The 19,395-nt window shown below is 45.8% G+C and overlaps 1 long non-coding RNA gene across 1 annotated transcript in view; it reads left to right on the top strand.

Moving 5' to 3' along the window:
* Nucleotides 1-2,587: 2,587 nt before the first annotated feature.
* The window catches only part of LOC130593388 (uncharacterized), a 31,656-nt gene continuing 14,848 nt past the window's right edge, over nt 2,588-19,395 (top strand). The window contains exon 1 of the long non-coding RNA XR_008970797.1: nt 2,588-2,729. This is a non-coding gene — a long non-coding RNA (uncharacterized LOC130593388). The remainder of the gene's footprint in view (nt 2,730-19,395) is intronic.

The raw sequence follows: 19,395 nt of genomic DNA, 5'->3' as shown, positions 1-19,395 counted from the left end.
TCCATGCTTCTGATTTTCTCTGTGTAAGAAATGTACTGTGTGTGATGAACAAAAAGGGATTTCTTCAAGAGAAATCGCTTAGAAGAGACATAAAGCATTCAAACAGAAGCCTGTTTCGGCTCTCACTGCACCATCCTCATGTTATTTGTGTCGTCTGCTGTGCTGATGACACCTGGGCCATTTCTGCTGGGAGCTAAACAGCGCGGCATGGTGCTGGGAATCAGTGCACCCTGCTCCTGTGTTTTGCAGTGTTGAGTAGCTCTTTGGCTCCTCCCAGCAGCCTCAGTTTTCTTTATATTTTCTATATAGAAAGAACTATTTCTAAAGCAACCCCCTGCGCTGGGGAACAGATGTAGAAGCACATTCACCCAAGTCTTCGCTTCCCCATCCCTGGCTATTATTTTCTATCTTCCTTAAGTATAAACTTGTAATCTCTGCTCTCTTGTTGTCTTCCCCCAGATTCACTGTTAAGCCCTCTTGAAATGTGGAGGGTGGGTACCCATTGCCCTGGCCAGCTCTCCCGTGAGAGCAAAGGGAGGGAGGGTGCCAGCACCCCAGCTTTTCTGCCTCCACCCCACCAGGAAATACCCTAAAGACAGGGCATGTTCACCAGCATCTCGTCAGGTCTGGTGTGATGCAGGAGGAAAGGACTTGGAAGTACAGCTTGGGGTGTATGGGGTGCAGCAGTGTATGGTGTAAGCAGTGTGGTAACTAGGGCTCCTTCTGGTGAATGTGGATGCTGTGGGGTCACATCCCTTTTGGCAGGGAAAGGAATGGGATTTTCCACGGCCTGGGAATGTGCCCTTGCCTTATCTGAGGCATCAATGAATCTGACTCCTGTTCCCTCTGGCTTTGAATTAACAAAAATACTGTTAAAAGAAAGAAAAATTTCCCAAAAGTATCACTAAATCACTGGGCACCCTTTAAAGAGGTGTAAACTGGAACAGGGCTAAATGGCTGCGCAGGGGAGGAATTCTTACTTGAACTGAATCCTCCTCTATGGAGGTACATGCTCGTGGTACAAACAGTGCGGTTTGATGTCAAACTCCTTTTCCTCTTCTGCAATCCTCCCAATGCGCCAAGCTCCAGCATTTGCTGTTCTACATTTTCTTCCCCTCTCTAAGTCATGACTTAGAAGTGACACAAGCATTCAGGCAGAGATCTCATTGCAATATCCTCATGTCATTCGTGATGCCTGCCGCACTGATACATGCCTCGAAGGTAGGAGAGCGCACAGTACAACAGTACCCGAGCATGACTGAAGAACTCGAGGCAGCTGCAATATGAAGATCTCCCTCTGTTTCCTTGGTTTTGTGGGGTTTAAAAAGCCCTTACAGGAATGCAGTGGTTAAAATTCACCTGCTTTCTTAAGGTAGCATTAAAAAGGCATTGACCCACACTTTACATGCTAGATGGTGGCTGCATCAATGGTGCAAGAGTTGGGATTCCTGCAACCCTTATTCCATGTACTAAAGTTGTGTGGTGAAATTTAGAAGGAAAGCAATGTTTTCCTGCAGTATTCCCTAGATTTGTCATCGAAGTGTGTGGGAATGCAATTGCATTTCCTACCTATACAAGAAGAGATTTACTGAAGGGTAAGCTGTAAGAGAAATAACATCTCCTATTCCTTTCTGGGGTTGGTAGGGGCTTCAGCAAAAGAAGCTGAAGGTGCGTATATTGAATCAGAGCCCATTCTAGCTGCTGGCTAATTTTACACAATTTGTGGGCTGTCCAGCCATTTTTAGGGCTCAAAAAATAGCAAGAGGCGCAGCACTGTGCCTTCATATAGACCTGGCCCTGAGCACTGCCAGGGATGGGGCAGCCACAGCTTCTCTGGGCACCCTGTGCCAGCGCCTCAGCACCCTCCCAGGGAAGAGCTTCTGCCTTAGATCTAACCTGAACTCCCCCTGTTTCAGTCTGAACCCATCAGCCCTTGTCCTATGGCTGCAGTCCCTGATGGAGAGCCCCTCTCCAGCATCCTTGTAGCCCCCTTCAGGCACTGGAAGCTGCTGTGAGGTCTCCACGCAGCTTCTCTTCTCCAGGCTGAACAGCCCCAACTTCAGTTTACCCAGGAGAAGAAACTTCTTTTGGTATCCTTCCTCCTTATCCTGTCTGGTGGTTTGGTGCCACCGTCAGTGGTTTCTCCTTTAAATTCTAAAGGCATTGCCGAGCTTCTGGTTGGAAAACCCAAGTCATCAGCTTCCTGTGCTTTCTTCAGCCCTTGGTTTTCATCAGGCTTTCCTGCTTCTCTTCTGTTTCATCCCCTTTTTACTCAGTTCATGCAGTGCACGCTGATTTTCATCAGCCCGCTCTGTACTTGAAGTCTTTTCATCAGTTTTGCTGCTTGGTTTTGTTCCAGTAACCTTGTCTCCTTGTTTTTGTGGTGTCAACTGTCATGCTTTGATCTGCAGCTTTTCCTCGTTAGTAAAGTGTGTGCCTTAGAAAGGTTATAACTAGAAGGGGAAAGATACATGGAGACCCATATATCACAAAGTGCCCTTCAAGTAAAATCTGACATGTGAGAAAGAAAGGAGGAGGGATTATTCCTAGTGTTGTTTTCTTTTTCATGCTCATCTCATTCCAGATATGACATCAGAATTAGACTGTTTTTCCATGGATATATGCTTAACCGAGGCACAGATTTACTGCATGACTTTGGATTTAAATCAGTTTACAGGCAGTAAGACAGCGTCTTTTTTTTGTCCAAGGATTTTCAGTTGCCTTTTGCTGTAGGATCTCTTGACCTTTTTGTATAGATTTTATACAATCTGGGGAACTGGTTAAATGATATTTATGACTATTGTATGGCAAAAAAAAAGAAGCAGGCATGCTTAATAATTTTTAGCAAAAGCATTAAGCAGTCAATGGCAATGCTCCTTCGATAGCTGGGGAGAAGTAATTGGACAGTTTCCAACAGGATCCATGGAAAAATGCAGATCATATCAAACAAGCATCAGCTGCGAGAGTATTCAAGGTTAGAGGGAGACTCATGCTTCATTTATCAGCCAGGATTAAAGGCAGTGCAGAATGTTCATTGCAACTGTGCAAACATAAAACCCGTATTAAAGGGCCAACACGTAGAAAATGTCAACCACTGCTGTTCGGAGCCTATCCATCACAGTGAGCCGGGAGTCATCGCCGCATCCCACAGCGAGCCAGGAGGGAAGCAAACGTTACCCATGGGGATTTCTATTAACTTTGGAAATAGAGATGCATTGTGTTGAATGCCATGCTGATATGGAAGACCTCCACAATGTTGTCATGCCCATAGGCATTTTCAGATTATTTAATCAGCCTTGTCTGCAAGGAGTAAGGCAATGGGACTCTCAGATTTAAGCAGTTTTGCCAGAGCTTGAAGCTAAAGGCCCCCATATGATGGGCAACCCACTGCAGTTAGCCTGATAGTCATTGCTTGGGATCCAGTACCACATGGTGTGGAGCATGAGCTCACACAGCTTTGTGGCGATGATAGCTTTATCTCTTTCTGCAATCAGTGTGTCTCAGCCATGAGAATGGCTTTTACTGGGGCCTTGTGTTGTTGGCAACTTGAAATCTCACTCCATCCCGCTCCCCAAAAGGCCGTATCACTGCACACCAAGGGTTACATAGGCTGGAAGGAGTTAGGGGAACATAACAGAGGAATGACTAAGTTATCAGGGGGAATAACTTGAGGAGGACTCGAGTAGAAAGTTCTATAACTGAAAATTGTGTAGTGGGCATGAGAACCCTTACTGTAAGCAAACACTGAGCGTCGTATTGGGGTGAATCGTTTGACAAGGATGCTCACCTACCTTCTCACAGGGGACAAGCTTAAGCTCTTGCAAGAGTGTGTGTCGCTTGATGGACAGGAGAAACTTCACTGACTGATGGATGCGTTACTTTGTTTTATGAAGCAACAGCACTGGGTTACACATCTTGATGTAATAGGGAGTTCAAGCTCTGTTTTCCTTAACAAGTGTGGGGCAGTGTTGCTTGTTCTGTATCAAAACTTAAAGGAAGTTTCTTAAAGGTGCTCTCAGACAAAAATAGTGCTGCAGCAGTACGTTTTCCTTTCCTTTGCTCTTCAAGTTCTAAATATGCGGTGGGACTGATCCCCTTTGCATACCAACTTGAAGGCACAGTGAAGAAAAGAAGAGGTTCTTTTAACCCATGTCAGTCACCTTCACTGTCATTACTGAGCCTTGAGTCATGTCCTTGTGCACTCCCCTTGTGCTTCTGATCTGGTTTTATTCAGCGTTTGCCTTCTCATCCCCTTGGTTTGTCCTTCAGTCGGCTATCTCCTTCCTCCTCCTTTTCTGGCAGAGGTTAGGGCATGGAGGGAGTGCTGAGGCCAGATTCAGGTGCCGGTGCCATAAGCTAGCAGCTTTCTTGAGTGGAACAGAAAAGCATAGCAGTGGTGTTAGGGAGGAGAAGAAACATCAGGGACCTTTCAAAGGAAGAGACAAACAAAGGGGGGGGGGAGAAAAGGGTGATTGTATTTGTAAGCAGAAGTGCCTGCAGTGCACAATCTGATTAGCTGTAGGTACGTAAAGTGGATGCAGATACTGTAAATGAGAACTGTACAGTGACAAGGAAGTTGTAAAGTATCTCTTTGCACTTGTATTAACTACAAGAAGTGGGGGTTTGGTTTTGTTACGTTTTTGGGGTGGTTTTAATTGCAGCCCTTCAAGTATTCCCCAGTTGAGGCATGTTAAGTGGAAGAGTGAACCCACCACTTTTAACTGTAAGAACAGAGCTTGGTTTGTCTACCCACAGTATTCCCTTACAAACTTCCAGCATTGAAAGGGTTTCAGTCTCCAACCTTTTCAAGTCCATTTCTGAGTGCTGATTTTGTAAGCAAGTCCTCTCTGTTTGCCTGCTTCTCAAACAAGACACAAGTGCAATGTTGCTGTTACACAAAGTGGGTTTCTGAGGGAGCAGGTAGCTTGGAATGTTCACATATACAGCAATTCCTGTTGAGCCTTTCCTTGTCAAAAGCTCCTCTGCCCTTTTGTGAGCATGAGGAGAGGCAGAAAGCACACATCCCCCTTCTGAAAACAAGCCCTTGCTTTTCCATGTATTCAACATCCTTTTATAGTGAAGTGTCTATAAGCAGAACGTTGGAGGTGAGCATGGGAATAACGATGGCTCGCAAGCACGCTCTAGCACTATGCTGCAATGATTTTGATGTGACCATGCCATTAAACAGTGACAATTCTTCTTAGGATTTGCAAAGCAGTCGAAATACATGTTATCAGCTTTCCTCTTAGTTGGGAACTAGACAAATTGCTGGTGTTTCTTCATTTATAGGATCTTCTGAATAACAACATCCTAATATGCTTCAGACAGGAGTATTTGTTTGAGGTTTTCCCTCAGGTTTCTCCCTGGTTTTGAATCCCAGTTGAATCTCCTACTAGTTTCAAACTCTTCTACCCTCCAGTGCAGCAAGGTATACATGAAGTCTTGTAGATTCAAATTCAGTGTTCTAGCTCCCTCACAAAAATGCCTACTGCAGGAAATAGTCTTCAGCTTCCTGAAGAGAGAGCATTAAATCGGGACACCTGCGCAACTGTAGCCAGGGTGGATTCCAAGGCTTAATAGTGGTGCTTTCCATACTGATAGGAACTCCACAGAGCAGTCAGAATGTACAATATAGCAGGCAGCAAGTCAGCAAACCTAGAGAAAGAATCAGAGCTAATCCCATCATCCTTTCTGTACAAAGCCACCACTGCAGCAGGGTAGGACTGACCTCTGCAGGTGGGGTCTGTCTGCACAGACCACTGTGTGACTATCAACACCTGCAAGATGTACAGGTGGCTTTCCATCCCAGTCTTTTTCTTCTGTTGTTTGTCAATCCCCTGGGCAAATGCTGCATGAGCCAGGTCAGAAGCTTTTTACCTGGAAATCAGGTTAAAATGTACGTGCACAATCTCTGGAGGCCTGTTTCCCAGGAGAGGGTTATAAACCGCTTGGTTGTGCCCAACAGCAAAGGTCTAAAGGGGGATGTTATACAACGTGATAACACTGTGCAATAGCAGTGGTCAGCAGCTCTGGGGGTAAGAGGTGGTCCAGTTGCCCCGAGAGTTATCCGGTTGACCTGTCCTCCCACAGCCCTGCACTGCTCCCTGCATCGTTCCATGGGATGAATGCCATACAGATGTCAGTTTGTGCCAGCCTCCACGTGAATACTGCAGGGAAAGGAAGGAGAATTGGCGGATTATTCTTACCGGAACAAAGAGGGACAGCATGCCTCAGAAAGCTAAGGAGATAAAAGCACAAGCTGGGAGAGCAGCAGGGTAAAGCAGAACTGCCTTCCCCACAGTCCACTTTAAAAGCAGATGCAAGGAGCTTGCTGATTTTCTACTTGAAATAAGCTAAAAGCGTTGACAAATTTGGGCATAGGTGCAGTGCTGATTTTTATCTTTGTCTTTGGGCACAATTCGGTGCTTTAACTCAGGGTGACAGGAGATAAATCTGCCTGTTGACTACCGTTTCTATTCAGTATTAAAAAAGGCCTTTAGGAGAGACTGTTTTCAGTGGATTAAAAAGAACAAAACCACCCAAAACCAGTCTTGCATCATCTTCCTTCTTGGTGTTAACTGTGGTTTTGCTAATCAAATTGAAATATGGCAGTATAGATCTTCTGCAAGTCGTCTACATATTCAACTAAAAATCAGATGGGGAAATCAAAATACCTCACCAGTTCTTGACTCCCAGAGTCAGTTTTGAATTGGTGTATTTGGGCTACTTCATTTTTACCTTGTTTTCTAGTCTTTCTGCGTTTGTCTGGTTTTATTGCACTTGTATGATTTCTGTGACACATCAATGCATGTAGCTCTGCATCACTCCTGCGAGAAGAAAAGTACCGTTAAACTGATGGGAATAGATCCGGGGCCAAAAACCAGGAGGAATTTAGCCAGCATAGTGCAAGTGTGACCTGTGAGTTGGAGTGCCTGCTCTGAATCACTTCCAGCATGTGCAAACACAAGGCATCTTAGCACAATGAAAGTCACTGCAGTGGGAACACAGGGCAGTCTGTGTCAGCCCCTTAGACACCGAATGCCTGAGTCATGGAATCATTTAGGCTGGAAAAGACCTTTAAGGCCATCAAGTCCAACCTTTAATCCAGCACTGACAATTCCACCAGTGAACCCAAAGTGCCATATCTACATGGCATGGTGACTCAACCCCATCCCTGGGCAGCCTGTTCCGATGCTTGAGAGCCCTTTTGGAGTCCTTTGCACTCCTTTACTCTAAGGTCTTCCTGATCAGTAATTGCCTGAAACAAAACACGGATCCATATAACCAACCCGATGCATCGTTTGTGGCGAGATGTTTGCGTTGGGCTTTTTTGTTGTCTGGTTGCTGGTTGTTAGTGGGTTCTTTCCCATATTTCAAATAACAGCAGTCCCTCTTTCGTTTCTTCTAAAGAAATTTTCCTTTCAAGGACCCAAAAAGCTGGTCTCTGCTGCAGTGACCCCCAGATCTCTCTATGTACAACTCCTCTGGTTGTGTAAGCAGATGGAAATGGTAGCATGCTTTTGATGTGATTGAGATGCTACTTCTTAATCTTACTTCCAACTCGTAGCAATTATTCCAGTGATCTATGAGTAGGGTAAACCATGCTGAACTATGGCCTTTTCCTGAGAGTGAAGCAAAGCTTCAGGATTCTCCTGGGTTCTTCTCCTGGTGAGGTCTGCTTTGCAAAACACTTTTCACCTGCAAAATCCATAACAGTAGCAGAACAATAAGGTCATCGGGGGGAATATTGACACTATAACTCCATACAGCCTCATTCACCTCTGTGCTACTCTTGCTTGTTTCTACTGCAACCACTGGTGTCAGTGGCTGGGCAAATAGAAAACTGGATTTTGCAGTATATGAAAAGGAGGGACTGATTATCCCCAAGGGCAGTGGAATTGCACCACACGCTGTATTTTGAAGCTAAACCAGAGAGCTGGGGTCTCTGTTTGAGTGCGTGCAGTGTAGAACTGTGGTGTTTGTACGCCTCCTGCTACAGCAGCTACCTACACTTGCTAGCTGTATGGTCAAGAACAAATGACAAGATCAGCCCTGTGTGGGAGCTGGAAAAGTCTATTACGGTATAGACATTTTGGGTTGGTCCAGAAGCCCATGTCATGCCTCATGTGTGAGATACGTGACGGACACAGCCAGGCGACATGCGCGTGTCCTCCCGCTGTGATGGGCAGAGCTCTGTTTTACAGGATAAAAAGAGATTTAAAGGCTGTTATCCGTTTTGAGGATGTTTCATTGAAGTGTCACTTGAAAGGTCTGGGTTGGGCTGCTTAGAGAAAACAAAACGGAGAAACCCTTCTAAAGAATTACACGTTTCCCCAGCAAAATGTGGTCGGTTGGGAGTTCTGGCCTTGTTTAATGGCACCAAGAAAATGCTGTGTGGGCAAAGACTCGGAAATCTAATAGCGTATGTGCAGTGTGTGATCTGCGTAGGTTTCCACAGCACACCCCCCTTTGTCTTTCCCTGTGTTTGTACATTCCGGAGACATCTCAAGAGGGCACTCGTGTAGAAAAGCGTTTTGATTTAGCTTTTTTGCTCCACATGTCCGAAGGAAGAAAGCTCTTTTCCTCCTGTGAACAGAAACCTGCACCAAGCACAGCCTGTTTGTGATAGAAGGAGCCAAAGCACAGCTCAGGTGAGCTCCTCCCGGCCGCACACTGGGCGACTTGTTTCGCTCAGCAATAGAGGAAAGCCGTCATGTAGGGCAGGGGGAACTGCCTGCCTGCTTGTCTTTAAAGCCAGCTGTGAGGTCACTTGGTTGGCCTTCTTGTGCTGCTGTGACAGAGCTGGGGTTTAAGACCTAGGAAATGTTTAATATTAAACGTGTTTGTTCTCCATGAATGGAGGAAATAAACCCCACAGACGTGGGAGCTCTCCTGCAGTCCCTTCTGTGCAAGAGTGGCCTCAGGGGGTCTCGGGGCAATCTGGCTGTGGAGGAGGCAGCAGGGGATGCTGCAGCAGGGGCTATCTGTGGGCTGGCTCCACAGCTGGGATAGACAGAGCATGAAACTGGCCTTCCTCATAGCTACTGCCAAGTCTGCTCTCGGGAACGGTACAGCTGTACCTGGCAGTCCTTTAACAAAAGCAAACACCCCTACCCCAAGAAAAACCCACAGCAAAGCTTTTAAAGTGTCTGTGCATATCTCTGGTGCAACAGGAGCTCTTTCTGAGTACCCAAAAGGACAGGATCTGCAGCCCTGGCCCAGGTAGAAGGCTCCGTTGTCCTGTATATCTTGTATGTCTACCATGCTGCTCGAGCTTGAAAGGCATGGAAAGCTTGAAGCCAGAGAGTTTGAAAACTTGCAGGTCTTTCCTTTGGACAGTTTTGACTAATGGTTTACAAAGAGCAGGCAGGCTACTGCACTCCAATAGCTGCCCTTTCATCAATAGGAATGAAAGACTGGGGGTAAAGAACCTGAGGTGTATAGACTCCATAAAGTTGTGTTATCTTCTGGCAATGAGTTGTGCAGCCTGACTTCTCTTGATGCCCCAAGAGGCATCTCTTGAGCTAGTCTTTCTCCTTACAGACCCGTTAGCCAAAGCAGTATATTCAGACAGCAAACATCCCAATCACAACATTAACAAACACTACTAAGAAATTATTATGGAGCATTTCTCTTTTCATTACACATGCAACAACAATAAAGCCTGACATCCTGCAGCTCTGAAGGGCTGTATGTCAGGGGTCCAGCAAAGCATATAAAACTGGGACCTAACCATGGAAAAGCCTGTAGCAAGTGTTCTTTAGCTCTGACCTTTCTATGTACATTGAAATCTGGTTTAGATCATGGTTAGATGCTTTGATGCTTTCTTTTGACCTCACTTAGGTTCTTGATATTGAAGGTTTTACAGAGAGAAACGGCAACAAACAAAACTGAATTTCCCTTCCTTTTCTTAAAACACTTCCAAGTAGTTTTTCCCCTGCTCAAGGGAAAGGCACTGAGGGAGTACGCACTTGTGAGCTGTAGAGGAGATGCACGAGCTCTTCTGGAGCATCACCATCTCATTGTTTGCTCATTCCAACAGCAGCCACTTTTACTCCAGGTTTTCATACCAGTGTCAGGTTCATCTATCCCATCATGCCACCATCCAGTTCTCCCATGTTTTATATATATGCAAGTAGGTGAACACCCACAGATGTGTATATGTGGATACGTGTGTATTTTATACACCTTGAAATAACTGCAGGTAGAAGCTGCGTGGGTGCCAGCCTTACCATCTTGTTCAGCTTTAGTTGGGTACACAAAACTCAGAGTTCCTGCAGGAAAACTGCTCTTAAGTGCAGAGCTGGCAAAATCTTCCCTCTGATTCCTTTCCTCTGCATCCCAAACTTCCTTTGTTGTCCTGTTCAAGCTTTGTTCCTGATTCATGGCCTATGGCAGGGAGTGGGGTGGGTGAGAAGCTGGGAGAATGCAGGACTTAGCGCAGTGTAGCAAACTGACAGGTGAGATGTGTTAGCACCCTGTGATACAAGGGAAATCACGCCCTGAGCTGAGCAATAGGTTTTAAACACATCCAAACATATGAACCCCCAAAATGTCATCACTGATGTCCTTGTTTGCTCTCCAAAACCCGAATACATGCACTAATAAACATAAAATAACATAAGGATTTAAGTTTATTGATATTGCTGCACCTTTGGGTAGAAATGAGCCTTAGTGAGAGAAAGTAATCGTGAAGAAAAGACCCAGGACTGTCATGACACCTCATGACAACTACTTTGTATGGAGGCACATGCCCCTCACATTGGAGCAGCTTGCTCCAAGCCCCTGTGGCCAGCTTGGCCTTGAGCACTGCCAGGGATGGGGCAGCCACAGCTTCTCTGGGCACCCTGTGCCAGCGCCTCAGCACCCTCACAGGGAAGAGCTTCTGCCTTAGATCTAACCTGAACTCCCCCTGTTTCAGTTTGAACCCATCACCCATTGTCCTGTTGCTGCAGTCCCTGATGAAGAGCCCCTCTCCAGCATCCTTGTAGCCCTCTTCAGACACTGGAAGCTGCTCTGAGGTCTCCAGGCAGCTTCTCTTCTCCAGGCTGAACAGCCCCAGTGTTCTCAGCCTGTCTCCATAGGGGAGGTGCTGCAGCCCCTGAGCATCCTCGTGGCCTCCTCTGGACTTGCTCCAACGAGGAGCAATCCAGTGCTGGGGTTACAGGAGACACACAAAATCCACACCAGCGCGTTATAGCAATTCACACAAGTGATTTTACACGTTGCTGAGTCCTGACCATTTGGAGAATCTATTCATTCTGTTAATGTCTTAATTAAAATTGGTTTAATTTTGAGTGAGTGGCTGCAGCAGAATGCACCTCCTGATAACTGGGGCCAGCAAGAAAGCTTTTCTTTGTCAAAGGGCTTATTCAGCACAGTTGAGCAAAGGGTAAACACTACACCTACTGTATTTGTGAAGAGCCCGTTTCAATGGGACCCCTGGTGTGTCAGCAGGCTTATTCACAGAATTTAATGAGTGTAAATGGGTATTTGCTAGTGTAAAAATACTTTCCCATATAGGGAGGGAAAGAACTGATCTTTTAATTGATCTTTGAACTCGTTACAGCTGACAGTCCTGAGGTGCCGGTGCCCAAAGTTAATTAAGTTGTCAGAGCTGTTTGAAGGAGCTCAGCCCGGTTTTGTTTGAGGGTCTTCGGCATTTACAAATCTGAGAGAGGCACTGCAAAGGCTCTGTGTAAACAGAGAATGAAAGAGCAGCAGCGTTATCTGTGTCAGGGGGTGAGCATCCTCATTCTGACTCCCCCAGAGCTCCTGTGTCATGCCAGGGCTCAAAGCAGGCTTGAAGTCTGTAAGACTTTACAAATCAAACGTGGTTAGCAGAGGAAAGAGGAAGGGAAACAGAGGGAATTAAAATCAAACAAGCAAAACAAAATGGTGTGTATGATCATACCTAACTTTTGGGCATTAGGGGCCTAAATGTGCGTACCTTGAACGTTTTCAATCTCTGCTTCCCTCTTCTGTGCTTATGTGTTTAAGAGAATGCGATTTGATTATTCAACTACTACAAATATTTGTTCGATCACTACAAATACTCTATTCAGCTACCACAAATACGCCTTCTAAAGCATACCTTGAGTTGTATCAGTGTTACATCTCTGTGTGGGTGAGCGAGTGTGACTGCAGGGATGTGCCCTGCACGAGCAGCCTCTTTCACTCCTAAGAACAGTTGTCAGTCTGTGGTTGGATTTGGTTTTCTCCAAGGGAGAGTCTCTTCTCCCTAATGGGTACAGGAACCGCTCTCCAGTTTCAGTGTCCTCTCCCTAAAAAGGTCTTTTTGGCTGAAGCAATGTGAGAAATACTTGTCCTGGGAAAACCAGAACAGCAGCAGTGATGTGCCCATCCTGCAACCCCTTCCTGTGCAGGACTCCTTCCAGCCCTCGGGAGCTCGCTGAAGAGGGGATCTGCAAGGCTTCTGATGGGATAGAATTCGTTGTTTTGCAAGTCAGGGGTATAAGTACAGCAAAATGGCAGGGTGAAAATAATGGGTGCTCTGACTCGGTGTTGCTCATGATGAATGGAGATTTAATGTCCCACATTTCTCATCCTTTAGGATGGAGGCGTTTGGGGGTTTTGACAGTTTCAATGACAAAACAGTTCTGTGGAGATGTTAATTTCTGTGGGTGCCTGCTTGGAGAGAAGGGCTGAGGTAGCTCTTAGGAAAAGTCAAAAGTCCCAGGGAACGTGCTTTGCTTTCCTGGTTCACAAAGAGCCATCTCGCCACCACTGTGATGTGAGAGAGAAAGTCATGGTGCTCTTTTTCCCATGCACTAACAGGTCTATGCTGATACCTGCCTCAGTGAACACAGGTCATGAGCAATGTTTAAACCGCAGTCCTTGGACAGCTTCACTTAGAAATTGTTTTAACACCTTCAGATAAGACGAGTCCCTTGAGCTCCAGGAGATGAAGAAATTCCTGTAGGAAGAGGCTGCTGGTGATGCACAGCAGGAGCTGCTTCGCAGCTGTATCCCTGATTAGCAGGAATCTCACCTTGCCAAAGCCTTTAAAGCCTCGCAGAAAATGCACCAATTAAGGGTTCAAATCCTTCAGCCTTAAGCCATGCGTCAGGGGGAAATAATTCAGTGGCACAGGGCTTTGGGTCAAGCTTCTTAGCCCAGCAGTTGATGTGATAATGCTTTAGCATTGTGCTGCTTGCCCACCCAGGAGGAAGGAGAGGGAGACCTGGCTATTGTTTCTCTCTAAAGCAGAGCTCTGAGAAACATGGATGTAAGTGCGAGTCATTAATAATCTCAATTTTAAGGGAAGGTGATGGAGGAGGAGGGCTTAAAGCAGTCTTGGCTCAGGGAGCATGCATTGAACAGCTCTGTTTCGCTCTGCCTCGCAGCCCTGTCTGCGGTTCAGGGCTCTCTGCTTGCCCCAAGCAAGCAGGCAGTTTTCCGAGCGGATTTTGGGGAAGGGGCAAGAAAGTCAGGTTTACTTTTGGAAAGGAAGGGTTGGGGCTAGAGCGTGCAGGGGTTCCCTGGGGAGAGCCACATGCTTAGCTGCAGGCAAAATTGAGACAGGCACTAAAAGTCCATGCAAACCTCCTCCGATGCTGGAATTGCAAGGCAAGGACTGGCCACCTCTGCCCCAAGTGCGCTGTCTGTAAGAAGAAGTGACTACCACTGAAGGAAGCAAAGGAAAACCCAGAAAAGGTGGCTGAAAGCTCATGCTGACTAGAAGGGAATCCCTGCCATGCCTCTGAAGGGCCCCGCTCTTCTGAACTGGACCCTTTGTTGCTTTTCCCAACAGAGAAGGGGCAAGCACCTTGCCACGCATTCCCTGCAGTGTAGCCACCCTTATGCATCCCCCAGCATCCAGTCTTAGACCCACCCTGCAGTGGGATGCTGCAGCCTCAGCTCTAAAGATCCAGAGGCATCCCAGAAACTTCATTAAGCTAGAAATATTCCAGGCATCCTCCAGCAGGAGGGTGGTTGCTTCTGCATTGGGATGAATACTGGATGTTCAGGTACCATGGGCCACCTCTTCCCTGCACACTTTTGCAGCACAGCATTCCCAAAGTGACATGAGCCGGGGCAGGAAGGAGTTTGCAGTAGGACAGGGTGGGAGATACCAAGTTTTAAACCTATATCCTAGTTGATAAAGCAACCTCTCCCAGAGCTCATATTTGTCCCAGGAACAAATTTCCTCTTAAGTATGCAGCAGCTCTAGCTCCGAGCAGTGCCAAGTGTGAACTCTGTACATGTGGAAGGGAAAAAAGAAAAGGAGTTTAATGTAAATGAGGCCCAGACACAGAATACAGAGATTAGATATTGTGAACAAACACTGAACACGAGTTTGCTTTAGAGTGAGTTTCCCCACCTGCCTACAGTTGTCTCATGTATGACCTAAATACTGGGCATGGTTTTGCTTTTGCAAGGTTTCTGCATAAATGTTTATGTGCTGTGAATTAAATCATGCACTTAAAGAGGGAAGAGGCTGAAATGGAAAACTTACTAACCGTAATGATGGATGGATTGCTCATTACTCATACTAACGGATGGCCGGTCCAGGCAGGAAGTTTCCATCCAGTAAATGAATCCCTCTGAAAATGTGCCAGGTAGAGGTAAAGAAAAGTGTTGCTTTTGCCATTTTGAATTACTTCTTGAAGGGTTCCGGACTCCTTCTGCAGGAGGAATAAAGACGAGCATACAGGAGTAAGAAATACTGAACAACTGGCATAATCTGAGCTCAATAAACCAAGCTTTTCTATTTGGCCTTCTCTGTAACCTGTTCTGCCTCCTGGTCTATCTGCTACAAGTACCTTATAATGCGTATGTGCCTTAGCCCCTTAATACCAACATTAGCAATTAGCAGCTGATGTGAAAGCTGTATAACCTCTCAGAATAGTGCAAAAGGGCTCGTTTTGTGCTCCTCCCTGACAAATGTTCTGTTCATTTCAGCCCTTTGGAAGATGAGCAAGAGCTGTGTCTCCTGCCAGCCCCTTTGTTAAACCAACCTCAGCTCTGCTAGGCAGCTGCTTTAAAATGATAGTTTAAATCTTGGAAGTGAAGCCAGTATTTGATCTGCTGAAGTGGCTCTTTGGAACACGTTATTTAGGGGTTTGGGGTTCAGTATTTTTGAGGCAGTGTGAATTGACCCATACACTCTGAGCGTGCTTTGGCTGTATCTTGTGAAGAAACCCCATAGTAATCTTCACTCCTGTACGCATATGTATCTATACATGGAGAATTCACAGGTACAAGTAAATACACTTCTGTAAGCCATCTTTTTGTCTTACACATACAGGGGAGCCTGTTCTGTGAGTGGCCTTTAGGTGAGAGGGATGAGGTGGGACCAGTCCAGGTTTCACACATCATTAAATCCTTTCAATAAATAGATAAAACTTCACCCTTCAGCCTGGCCTTGTTACACTGCCAGGGATGTGTATTGCCACGTTCCACGTTCACTCTTTCCTCCGGGGACTTGGATTTAGGGGGGGTGTTGCTCAAATCCCTGCAAACGTGTTTGTATGTTGAATGCAAGTGGCAGCAGCCTCTGAATTATGTCTGAAGAGCTGCGTTGTGAATGAGATGGTGGGTTGGATTTGATCAGTGACTTCATAGCACAGGTTATAGGCAGATACACAGTAAAGCATGTGCTGGCCTCTTCTGCTGTTCCTCACTTTGTTTCCCCAGCTGATAGGGCACAACAGGTGCATGTGTATATATATGTGTGTATAAATCCACAGGAGGTTGGGAAAGACCCTGTTACTTGATGTATACAGGGCAAAATCCTTAGGCAGTAGCAACAGCAATATTAGAGCTAAGCAGTCGTTAAGCTATGACAAAAAAGGAATGGGTTGCAAGGTAAGCATCGGTTCCAGAAGCGTTACTGCTGAAACTATGCACACTGCTGGGAAATTTGGACTCAAATCAGGCCTGGGCACAGATTTGGCAGAGCAGACGATACAGAGTTTACTCTGGCTGTATGCTTTCCTGATAGTCTTATGCTGGCAGCGTGGTGAAAGTTGGTGCTTGATGGAGCTTGAAGCCTGTTGCTGCAAAGATAACCCATCAGAAGGTGCGTTGGTCAAGTGAGTTTGCACCAGGGCAGAGATTTCTGTCATCTGCCTTTGGTGTTAGGAGTTAGAAATCTAAACTTGAAAGTGTATTATTGAGCTGTGGCCTGAAGCTGGTGACTTCTGGCCTTCGCTATCTTAGCTTGCACGTGGGTCTGCAGCTCTAGTGAAACAGCAACTGAATCTCTGCAGCGTTCAGCATCTCTGCCTTTTCTGCATCAAAACTTGCTCTGTGCTTTGTGGCTTTTTGAGAAGGCAAATGAAAGAGTTAGAAACTTGGAGCAAGTAGAATCACAGAATGATTTGGGTTGGAAAGGACCTTAAGATCATCCGTTTCCAATCCCCCCTTCCAAGGGCTTGCCCAAGTAGTGCTTCCGATGGAAACGGCTCTGCAGGAGGAAGGTTTCCTTTGTTTCCTAAAGATGGTCAGGTCTTCTCCTCACCTGATGTTCATGAAAAGGTTTTTCTAGTGCTGGATTGCCTTCAAAAGCATGCTCTGTGCCTGGCTCCCAAAGGCTTTGTTCTGAGCCTCAGTGGTTTGCAACTGCAGCACAGCTTCGTACACCGGAGGCTGTAAACTGGCATCAGGAATCAGCTGGAGCTGGGAGAAGGAGCTGAGCACTGATTACAGTGATCTAAGGCAGGCATAAGGCAGATGGGCTCCTTCTGCCACATCTGGAGCCAGCACGTTGTCTTACGTTCAGCTTCAGAAACAGGAGACTGCAATAACACAGCCGCCAGGTAACGAATGCAAAGGATATTGTGGCCTCAGCAGGAGGAAGGGATGAAACTCCCCATAAAGCTAAAGATGTGAGAAGGTATTTTTGGGCTGCTGCCCAGCCATCCAGACTCGGTAAGGAGTCAGATAAGACCCCAAGGCTTCACACAACCTTAAAAAAGAAAAGCTTGCAGGCCTTTAATGGGAGACAGCCAGCTTCACTTCCAACAGCATCATTTCAGCCTTGCGTAGGTCTGGGCTGAGCTCTATTATGTGATTGAAACTGGCAGGCAGAAGGAGTTTCGTGTTTCCTTGTCGTAGCCAGAATTTCTGCTGTCCTTTCAGAAAATCACATGTAGTGCTGATAGAAACAATTTAGGCATGTTTTAATAAGTCATCCTTTTCACTCGAAGACATTCACTGCCTGAGGCTTCCTTTGCCATTGAACTCCGCTTTATTGATGAGGAGCTTCAACGTAATGTTCCTCTTCACAGATCCATGTGTAGTCATTATGACTGTGCAGCCAGAGTTGTTTTGCTGAGTTCATTTGATTTCTATATGCAAGAACTGTGGTCCAGCCTGATGCCTGCCTCATTCTCTGTGTTCCTGAGGACATGTCCAATCCCATAAAATATCTGGATGAGGTGTCCTGACCTGAGAGCATCAGTCAGGTATGGTTGAGAGGGTATTCATGCTGGCATCCCACATGTCCACAACTTTACTCCTGCTTTCTCTCCCCTGCTATCTCCTAGCACTTCTAAGTGAGCGATATATGCCAAAATGCAGTCTCCATATCGAATTATGTATTAGGGTATATAAAGTGGACATATGTGCCTACAGAGGCATGGACATTTGTTTTAAATGCAGTTTTAATGCTTTCTAACAAATTCCAGTTGTGATGTTAATTTTAGTTGCTAAGGTGTGTGATTTACCAAACCCTGTACTCTAAAGTTTAAGTTCCTATATGTTTTCAGTGTAACAAAGCCAGGACTAGCCTTTTGCTTTCTCCACTGTATTTCTCATGTCCCTCAGCTTATGTTGCTGTCATATCACTCAGCAGCTACTGTTCTAGTTTCTCCTCTCTCCTCTTTCTTAGAGAAAACCAGACCCACTGCACTTGATCTATTAAAATCCATTTTCAGGTGCCAATATAAAATATTCCAGAGATTGAGAAACAGAGCTGATCTGAATAACTGCTGCAGTAGCTGCCCATGAAAACATCGGCAGTCTCCTCTCAGGATGCTGGCTTGACATAAGCACAAAACCAACCCACGAGCACTGCAGCAGAGAGCTGCTGATGGGTTTGTTCTCCTCTTCCAGAGGTGTAGCAGGCACAAGCTCAGGTGTGAGCTGAGCATCAGTGTGCTATGGTAAAAGCAATCTCCTGGGGACACAGGGGTCCAGGGAGGTTCTGTGCTGGGAGGTAATTATGGATCTATATAAAGTGGTACTTAGAGCATGAAGTTAGGTGTCTGAAGTGGTTCACGTTTGCAGCTCCACTCTTTCCCCTTCATAGTTACTTTTGTAATGACAAAAATGTGCCAGAGCAACTTCTGCGTAAATACGCTCCCAAATGGATGGCTTCTAGGGAAGCAGAAGGTGGCAATTCTGTAGTGGCTCCTCGTTATACAGTGAAAAAAGGAGGATTGAACTAGAAAAATGAACTGCTAAAAAGTATATTTTGAGCAAGTATATTTTAGTGTATATACATATATACATACAAGTATATATATACACGTATAACAAGTGTATGCTTAGAATTCAGATATTCGACATAGAATGGATTTATAGCTCTTTGTATTTCATTCCCCTGTATACCAGTTTCTCTGGGGTTAGTTTGTGTCTGGTCCTTACTGAGTAGCTGATTGTTCTGGTAGATAATGAACCTGCATTTAGATAACATCAGCAAATTTTTGTGGAGCCTGAAATCCTGATAACCAGCACAGGAATCTTGTATTGAGTGTATATTCCAGGTATGCAAAGTTTGCTTTATATGGCGGGTGGCTTGTGGCTTTTCCTCTATAAATGAAGCTGTTCAGGCAACCCTGTGAGTAGGTTTTGGTACCTGCAGATGACACTACCTGGAAGAGCAATTCTGTCCTTGGAAAGTTACTGTAATAATCACTTCATGCGAGTCTGTATTTACTGTTTCCCACTGAATACTCACTAGATTTACTCCCTTTTCAGCTGAAAGATGTTTTCCCAAACTAAAACCTCCCCAAACTCTCCGTGAGCTCTTTTCACTTCACACATCATCGCTGACAGTAAAGATAAGAGAAGCCAAATTACACCACTGGCTCCATCTCTGTAACATCGGTTGCGGTTAGAATATGCCTCCAGCAACATCGGAAAGCCCACATGGGTTTGCAGTGTGCTTGTTCAGTACATGAGATGGTGAGACTTGACTTGACTGCCAGATCCTTGTGGATTTGAAACTGGAAAACACCTCTGTTTGCCAACTGAGCAAAACGCAGAGTGCAATGGATGAGGCTTCATAAACCTGCACCCGTGAATTCTGCCCTCGCTCAGGAAATTCTGGCACTTAAACCTCACTCCAAGTTTGGCTTTCATAGCAGATGGTACTAAAAGCGTGACATGCGCTTTGGTCAGGGCTTTTATAATGTCGAAGGCAAA

This window comes from Pezoporus wallicus, unplaced genomic scaffold (genome assembly GCF_028554395.1).
Source record: "Pezoporus wallicus isolate ANWC-B61680 ecotype Strahan unplaced genomic scaffold, APGP_CSIRO_Pwel_v1 contig_11493, whole genome shotgun sequence".
In the NCBI taxonomy this organism is placed as follows: Eukaryota; Metazoa; Chordata; class Aves; order Psittaciformes; family Psittacidae; genus Pezoporus; species Pezoporus wallicus.
Note: the sequence above shows the minus strand (reverse complement) of the source record. Positions and strands in the feature narration are given on the sequence as shown.